This window comes from Mus musculus, chromosome 13 (genome assembly GCF_000001635.26).
Source record: "Mus musculus strain C57BL/6J chromosome 13, GRCm38.p6 C57BL/6J".
Taxonomy (NCBI): Eukaryota; Metazoa; Chordata; class Mammalia; order Rodentia; family Muridae; genus Mus; species Mus musculus.
Window position 1 is genome coordinate 44,118,587 of NC_000079.6, and position 9,407 is coordinate 44,127,993.

Genomic DNA, 9,407 nt, shown 5'->3' on the forward strand with positions numbered 1-9,407 from the left:
AGTTAAGGAAATGGATAAGGTCCTATGATTTAAAAAGGGCAAAATCAAGTTTGAACTTAACTCATCTGAAAGAAAGCCCAGATCTTTGGCTATTCTCCAAGAGGAATAAAGTTCAAAGTATGGCCAAGGCCGGGAAGAGGAGGTAAGTAAGATAGTGGAATTCATGGTCATCATAAACTGCTCCTTCGAAGAGCAGAAGATTTAAATGTGGAGGTAGGGACTGATACTCCCTGGAACAGTTCGACACCAACAAGCTTAGAGAAATGGAAGGTTATCTGTACGTCCAATGTCAAAATGTTGATACAGTAGGCAACAAGACAAGCATCCTTACTTGGACTCAATATGTGTGCCATTTGTGCTCTGAAAAGCAGCTGGAAACAGAGCACTTTTCTGGTGCTTCTGAGATCCATGGCAGTGAGCATGCTCTGCATGGAGCTGTATGGATGCAAAGCTTCACAACGTGTTCCTGGTGATAACACCTTCCAATGAGTCACCAGTAACTGCAAGCCGGGCGAGCAGACCTGAGGCAGCCGGATTCAATGTCTGTTTATCCTTATACCATTTCTCTCAGGAGAGAAAGCAGAGGGTGTATAAAATGAATTCATTCTTTGTTTTCCTTCTGGAGTATTCCACCGTTTTACAAGAAGGCAAAGGGCCTTTCAGAAAGTGTGTGTGTGTGTATGTGTGTGCACGTGCACAAAGGTTCAAGGAAAGGAATGGAGATGAGGGGTTGGTTTTGTGATATGGGTGGGTTCTGAAAGGACCTGAATGGGGTCTGAGGTCTCCCCATTCATAAGTATGAGAGAAACAGGTTTGGGGGATTCCATCTTCATTACATTTGTGGTGGCCACACATTAGTATCTCACCTAGCCAATTTGACATATACGTCACAAGGAATGTCCCCATCCCTGTTTTACACATAATGAAATACAAGTGCATTAAGACCAGCTGGAAAAGGTCTTTCCCTAGAAGGTGCCTGTCCTCTGTAGACCTGATGTCTCCTCAATGACGGCCAGTCTCCAAGGTGACATGATAAAGCCACCAAGAATGGATCTGCTGCTAGGTAGACCCATAAGGCATGTTGTTATGAGCTGAGTTTCACATGTCACAGTTCTCACACTCAGTCCCTCAGAAGATGGCCATGTGGGGACAGATTTTGTTGATGTGGTATGCACAGCAGTGGGTCTAGTTATAACATTTTCATACAATGTATATTATTGTATTTTACTCATAGTCACCCAATCCATGAGCAAGTTTAAGTGATGTCGCCTGAAGGAACTTTACCCCCCCCCTCAAGCCTCACCCCTCAATATGACAGATGTCCTTAGGAAGAACAAATACACATAGTGGAGGCCATGGAGAAGCACAGGGAAAGAATAGCTATCTGGAAGAAACCATCACAGAGGACACCTTCACCGGATACCACATCCAGAGCCTGTAAGAGAACAAATGTTCCATGTTGAAGGCACCCAGCCTGCAGTACTCTGGTGTGGCAGCTATAACTGTGGAATCTGCCTGCCATTTTACCTCCAACACACACACACACACACACACACACACACACACACACACACACACACTGCATCAGAACTTCCCACTGGACCAATCTTACTAAGTTTCCCCTTCACAAACCAAAAGGCTTCTCTCTCTCTCTCTCTCTCTCTCTCTCTCTCTCTCTCTCTCTCTCTCTCACTTGTGGTAGTCAAGGAAGGCAGCGAGCTGCCTCTTCCTATCCTTCTCGGACTGAAAATCACCACAGGAGAGCAGAAGGAAGCAAGAAGGGGAGTCTTCAGAATAGACAGGACATCACTTGAGGAGTCTGGGGGTGCCATGGGTGTCGGGGAGAGGCCTTGGCAGATACTGCTGGAGTCTCACCCACAGACACTGCACTTTGGTTAATATAAAGGACGTGTGAAGAGAGGGCGGAGGAAGCAGGGCTCTGCAAAGGCCTTTACTCCTAACATAGCTCCCCCTCAAATACCAGCAGTTGACATTTGGTGAAGGGATAGCAGGTATTGTTTTGTTTGTTTGTTTAACCTACCCCTTGGCCAGAACAACTAAGCTCCACTCTCTGCCAGAAACTCAGCCCAATTCCTCCATCCCACACAGACATGGATGCAGGGAGACAGCCCCAAGCCGGGAGATTTTGAAGGGTGCAGGTCTGCTTTGGAGATCAACACTTTTAAACCTTCCTCACTGTTCTCTTTGCTTCTTGCCAGAGTCCAGAAAGCTTACCTGGCTGTGAATAATATTGACTTGTTACTATTTGGGGTGTGTGCACATATGCATGTGCCTCTGTGTGTGTGTGTCTAGAAATCAACACTGGGTGTCTTCCTTTATTGCTCTCCACCTAATTTTTTGAGACAGAGTCTCTCATTGAGGCTGGAGCTCACAGATTTGCCTGGACCAGTTGGCTAGTAAGTTCCCCAAATCCTCCTGTCTTTGTCTCTAGAGCTGGTGTTACAGCATGTACCACACATTTTACTGGGCATCCAAATTCAGGCCTCCGTGTGAACCCTTTACCCGCTAAGCCATCCCTACAGGCAGTGGATATATTACTTATTATTATTAATTTGTATCAGGTTGCATTAATTTGGAGGGCACACGGGAAGGAGCTCGCTCACATCAGCACAAAACTGAAGCCAGCTGACGTGTTGGAATTAATTGGGCCAGGAGGCCGCTGGTCCCCTGGCTTCTTCTGTGGCTGGTCTTTGTGGATTTTTCTCTTGCTTCTCTCCCAGCAAGTGCCGGGGCTGGGGTGGGAGTGTAACAGTCCTTACTCTGCATGCATTTGCGACTAGCAGATGAAAGCTGCTGCTGGAGCCAGTCTAATTGGAGAGAATTGCAGTTTAGAGGTAAGGGCTGCAGCTAATAAGTTGGGGGGGGGGGCGAAGAGGGAGGAGCAGGATGCGGAAGAGGGGGAGGAGCAGGGCTCTTTTTTAATGAAAATATGGGCCTTCCCAAAGCCTTTCCTCTTCAGCGCCTGCCTCACAGATGGACCCTTTAATTGAATTTTCCCACAGGCCTGGGGGAGGGAGTCATTTCCGGTCCAGGAGCAATTGAAGTGAATCCGATGGTTTGGGTTTCATTTTTTTTTTTTCTTTTTTTTTCATCAGGGACTGAGGGCCAGGTGGGCAGTTGTCAGTCTTGGTATTTTTAATCTTCTTCCTGTTCCCTCTTCTATTTTTTTTTTTATCTCCTCATTTACCTGGAGGTTTGTCCTCCTTTGAAAGTCCCCACCGAGGGTTATCTGGCTGTATCATGGTCTTATTCCCAAGGACAGGCTTAGAGGACGATGAATTGGAAGGATAGGATTTCATTTAACTCCACTGCATGCATTGACCATGTATTGAGCATCTGATATACGTCGAGGCCTGGATGCAGCAAGGCAGGAGAAAATCGGGCGCCTTTGGAGAACTTAAGCCCAACCATGAAGAACACTCTTCTTTTTCTCTCTCTCTCTTAAGGATTTCTTACACAAGTGGTATATTTACAACATCTCCTTCCCCCTCCTGAGACTCCTCCCATGTGACGCTCACCTCCCCCACGTGACCTCGCCCTCTTTAATCTACATATGCAAATCTAAGTGCTGCCTGCTGAGTTCATTTATGGTGAGTCCTTTTACTATAGCTTTGTGTCTATCAGTTTAGGGCTGACCACTTGGGATTGAATAACCTATCAGGGCTCTTCTGGGAGCAGACTGATAATTACCTCTCCTTCAGCAGCCATCAATTGCCTATAGCTCTTCGTCTAGGGGTGGGGCCCTGTGAAATTTACATTGGCACATCAAATGGTATCATTGTTGAGGTCTATTTTGGGCAGCCATATCTTTGAGAGTTGATGGGTACAGTTTCCATGTCAGATAGAGAAGACACTATATTGTATCGAGTGCCCTGGTCCTCTGGCTTTTATCACTTCCTGTAAACTCTTCTGAGATGTTCTCTGAGCCTTTGATGTAAGAGTTGTGTTGAGGCGGGGCACCCATAGTTAGCTGTTCCCCTGACTTGTGACCTGCTGTGACTTCTCTAAAGGTCTCCATTCGCTGCAGAAAGATGCTTCTTTGGTTAGGGATGGGAGCTACACGTATATGTGGGTATAAGGATCAGTATTTAGGGTGCAGTTAGAAATTATACTGTTTTGGGGAACTGGCCACAGTAGGCTCATCCCTGGGCTCCATGGCCTCATGAGCCACAGGTAGTTGGCTAGCATTGCAATACCAGGCATGAATTCCCTCCTAGTGAGCAGGCCATAAGCCCAACTATATAGCTCTTAGCCTCCACCCTCTCCAAGATGTAAGTGCCACTTAAGCAAAATACCCAAGAGGAAGAAAACTCTTAAAAACAAAAGCAAAAGGTGGGGAGCAGAGCAAAAGGAGAAGTGACCCAAAGACAGCAGAGGCAGCATGAAGTCCTAAAGTGAATATAGTAGAAGACAACGATATGTACATAAGGTAGCCATAACAATCCTCTTGGGAATCAGAGGGGTTGGGGATACTTAATTTGGGCAAACACTAGGAAGTAGCTAGAGTGGGTGGTACCTTTTTTTGTCAGAAACATCAATAGAGTTGTCAGTGCTCAAGAAGAGAGGAGAAAAATGAGTCCCGTCCTCATCGTCTTGGACAAATGCGAATGTACCTATAACTAGGTTTCACAAGAATCGACCATTGATCTGAGAGAGTCCCATGTAGTGCCAAGGAGCTCTGTGGAAAACCAGGGGTCGCCACTTACCTGTACCTTCAGCCAACTCAGTAAATCTTCAGGTGGTGAGGCATTGAGTAGTTTGGTGGGGGGAAAGAAACTTGTTAGAACAAACCCGTTCATTCATTGTCCAAGTGGCTGTGCTATATCTGACTCCTAGTAGTATGAGCCATTACCACATCACCATCATCATGACCACCACCATCATCACCATCATCACTATTATTATCATCACCACTATCATAATCATGGCCAACACCACCATCATCATCATCATCATCACCATTGCACAAAACTACAGCAAAGTGGGTAATTTGATCCATTTTAGACAGAAGAAAAGCAAAGTTCACATGGTGTAAATCACTCACTGGGTTTGCACAACTCATGACACAGCATCTCCCACATCATGCCTATCTCCCAAGACACATTCAAGGTCAGAGTCATAGACTATGTAATATACCCTCTTATTGAGTCACTCGGGCAATCGAATTATTTTTCCAATCTTCAAGACACAGCTCAGCAAAGTCTGCCTTAATCTCTGGATGTCTTAGAGAGGCTATCCCAAGCCATAGTGCTAATCAAAGAAAGTGCCTAGGTGCTAATGAGTGGGAGGGTAAACAGAGCTCACCAAGAAGCATTCAGAGTTCTTTATGAATAGTCTGTGCCCCACACAAGTCTCCAGGGCCAGTGTTTTAACCTGCTTTATACTGCTATAACAAAACACCCGAGAGTGGGTACTATAACAAAACACCAGAGAGTAGGTACTTTATCAAGAAAAGAGATCTGTTTGGTTCATGATCATGGTGCCAGCATCCTGGTGAGGGAACAATTTGCCCAAGATGCAGAAGAACTGGCTGTGTTCAGAGGATCCAAGGACATTACTACCACTTTATAAAAACCTGCTCTCCCAAGAGCTCTCTCCTGTAAGACTATTACTGTTCCCTTCCAAGGACAATGCCTCTCTCACCAAACTGCCTTCTGCTGGTCTGCTGGAACTCTGGGAAGGTTCACCGGCTCAAGATTATCACACTGAGGACCGAACTTACTAGGGGAACACACTCAGTTCCTAGCAGCCAGCCTGCCCTCATCTTCTCCTTCTGACAGGTACTGTGAAGGGGAGGGAGGACGGGAGGGAGGGAGGGAGGGAGGAAGAAAAGATAAAGAAAAGGAATATTTTTATTTTTTCAGCATTAAGAAGTAGCAACTTGGAAAGGAAACTGAGCTATGGTTCAGTCTGGTTCACACACCAAGCCTTTGGAAGCCACGCTGCCTTGGTGTTTGTGTTTTCTCAAGGTGAGTGTGGTTGATTTGGGGGTTGGGGGAGGAGTTGTTTGTTTAATTTAGAGATGAAGTCTTACCTTGTGTTCCAGGTTGGTCTGTTTCCATGGAGCGATCCTCCTGCAGTAGCCTCCCAAGTCATGGGATTTCATGCCTATACCACCTAGCTCGGGAATATGGAATTCCTAAGAACTCTAATTCCTTCCATAATGGTATTCAGTTCTGCTTCTTATTGCCAACTGTAGCCATTTTTGCAGAGTTTTGGATTCTCTTTTGTTAGCATCAAGGTAATTTCAGAGCAATGACTCTTGTAAATTTAAAGTATTTACCCAGAAAAAAAAATGGGGGTTGGGAGGACAATCTAATAAATCAAACCGCTTACTAAAACTAGAATTAGATAAAAATATTAATTTAAAACTGAAAAATAAATGCCCAAAGCTAAGTCTGCCCCCCATGTCTGTACCCTAACCCTTGTCAAGGCTGCCTCTGAGCCCTTTCCCACCAAAGGCTTGGAGTATAGACTCCACAAACATTTTTCCAGGGATCAGCCCACACCACCCACGGCTAGCCACAGGTCTCGCCTCCTCTATTTGAAAAATAAAAACAAACCATCTTCAATGCGTGTATTGATTCATAAGGAATGAAAGCCCTTGAGCTGGTGGGCACAGCCAGCAGGTGGGCTACATCTGGGGTGTGCTTGATGCTCAGAGGAAGATGCCCAGTCCCCCATGCTTCCCCAGGGAGGGCCCCAGCATCACCTGCCAAGAGCTGCCAGCTCAGACCTCAGGTAGGAGGGCATGCTGAGTGGTAAGGTATTCATTGATCTCCATATAGCACGAATTTCACACATTTGTTGAGATGATGGTTCATCACAGGCCATGTCATTCTGAGCACTATTGACAGTCTGTGCCAGAAAGCTGTTTCTCATAGAGAGCTTTCCTGGGCATCAGTAAGATGCTAAGCAGCATTCTGACTTCTACCCATGAGATGCCAAAACCCCTCTCCAGACATTGCCCCACATGAGGACCACTCATTGCTTCTAACTCTAATCTGACATGCTTCCATAGCAACACGTTGGGACCACTTGCCTCTAGTTCAGGATGACACTGTATCTAAAAGCAGTCTTTGATTTATTATTATCATTATCATTATTATTATTATTATTATTGGGTTATTCCAGGATATGCTACCCCACCACTTGAAGTTATGAGCAGTAGGATTGACCCTCCATAAGCCGATGCATCTGAATATACGCCCAACTCACAGAGGTCAAAAGCCAAGTGCACGACCCTAAGTCTCATGTTTCCTGGGTTGACTTGCTTGGAAACAGGGCCAGTGGCCATAAAACCCTGCCTGGCCATCAGTTAGATGTGTACTCTCCAAAAGTGATGTAAACTCTCTGAGGTTTAGTGTTATCTCTAAAATCCATAACATAGGATCTGGGGAGAATTAGACAGGATGTTAAATATTCAATTCCTATCCCCCCCACCCCATGAGGCCCCTGCTGGGTTCGCTCCATCTGAATTGTTTTGACCCTATCCTTTAGACAGGCACAGGTTTTTATCTGGAATAAAACCAGTGAGCACCAAGCAACGAATTCCACTAAGCAGGCGTGATATGAATAGGCTGCATTTCCTTCCAAGCGTGGCGTGTGAACCCGCCATAATCCAACCCCTTTGTGAATTTCCAGGTAACCTCCCCGTGACCGTGTACACAGACCGGTGGGATCAAGGCTGTTGTTTGATTGCTCGAGGTGGGGGCAGGTGGGGGCCTTCTGCAGGTGTCTGTCCCTGATAAGCTTGTCAGCAGGAGCTGTTTTCAAAGCCCAGCTCCTCTGTCAGGTGTACAGGTGTGCTTGGGCTCAGCTTACACCCCTGGAGTCAAGGTCACAGTTGCTGGGGTAGAAGAGCCTCCTCCCCCACCCTCTAGGAATGGATGCTTTTATCAACACACACAATTAGCCCCGCTACACCCTGGAGCCCGCAGAGGGCAGTGAATAGGTTTCTCAGCCCACTTGCAAGCAGCCACGAACTGGAGCTCCTGTGCAAAGGATCCTGGTGCTCATTTCCCAAGGGGAATCAGGCTGGGAAGAATCTTGATGAAGGTTTAGGTCACCAGGCAGAGAGAAGCAGAGAGACAGATACTGCCACCCTGTGAGGCTTCATGCCCTTAGAGAGCGAAAACTAAACAATCAATGACTACGCCATTTGGGGCTGGAAATCTTGTCTGGGATTGCCTCTGTTCTTCACTTCTCTTCCAAACGTGCATCTTCCCGACTCTCTTCTAGAGTGGGGGATGAGCAGAATGGAAAGTGAAGGGGACTTTTTAAATCTGAAGACCTCTCTAAGGGCTTCAGTTGGAAGAAGCAGCTTTTGGGCAAATTGGAGTCTGAGGGTAATTCAGACTTCATGCATTCACATTCCCACCCTCCCTTTGAGCCATCTAGATCCTAGCTAGAATAATAACTATCAAAAATTCAGTATGCAGCAGGTTACGGTGGGAGAGTTATCAGCGGGAACACAGAGCGCCTGAGGAGTCGTGCTGCTCTCTGACATCACTGGACTAAGCCATTTGAGCTCTCCAATAGAAGAGCCTCAGTCATCAACCTGCTGAGACCCAACTGAGCTGGAGCAAAGAGGAGTATGGGACAAAGTTTGTGGACACTGGATGAGTTGGGCACAAATTCAACTGGGTAAGGAGGGCAGGAATTATTAACACAACCCTGTGACAACATCCCTCTTCTACTGCAGACTACCACCTCAGTGGGGATAGGAGATGGTAAAATCTACAAAATTTAAAATTTGACTATAAAAATGTGTGTGTGTGTGTTTCTCAAGAAAATGATGGAACCACCAGAGACCCGATGCAATGTCACCTAATAGTTAAGACTGCACACCCTATAGCCAGGTCAGGGTTCAAATCCTAGCTCATTTACTGGTGAAGGGACAACATTGGTTCTGTGCCTCAGTTTCTGCACTCATACAATAAGGAACATAAGGGTACCTCTGTTAGTTCCTCATCATGGTAAGTTAGCACAAACTATGTGGCTTAAACGGCAGGCATGTTCTTTCCTAGTACTAGAAGGCAGAGTTCTGAAATCAAGAGGTCAGGAAGGGGCGGCTCTCTTTTTCACTTGAGCTGACCTCTTATGTCTTCCAGAATTGAGGAGTAGCTAAGGATCCTGGTTTCCTCTGGCTTTCAGATACTGTGTCTCCAGTCCCAGGGCCTCTCTTATGAGGACACTAGTGTGTTGGATTTAGGGTCCATAGTAATCCATAGGATTGCATCTTAATTTAACTAACTCTATCTGCTAAGACACCATCTCTGAATACCACCACCCAAAAGTAGAATTTCAATATTTGGGGGGGGGGTTACATTTCTAAACTTTGTAACAACGTCAATGGAGTAGACACATATCACTGTATTTCTTTG

At 46.0% G+C, this 9,407-nt stretch overlaps 1 long non-coding RNA gene across 1 annotated transcript; it reads left to right on the plus strand.

Annotated features, from left to right (window-relative positions):
* The first annotated feature begins 2,580 nt into the window (after positions 1 to 2,580).
* On the plus strand, positions 2,581 to 6,593 carry Gm5083 (predicted gene 5083). The gene is made up of 5 exons (NR_045285.1): positions 2,581 to 2,855; positions 3,468 to 3,611; positions 5,648 to 5,801; positions 5,886 to 5,990; positions 6,068 to 6,593. It is a non-coding gene; the product is annotated as a predicted gene 5083 (long non-coding RNA).
* The last annotated feature ends 2,814 nt before the right edge of the window (positions 6,594 to 9,407 follow it).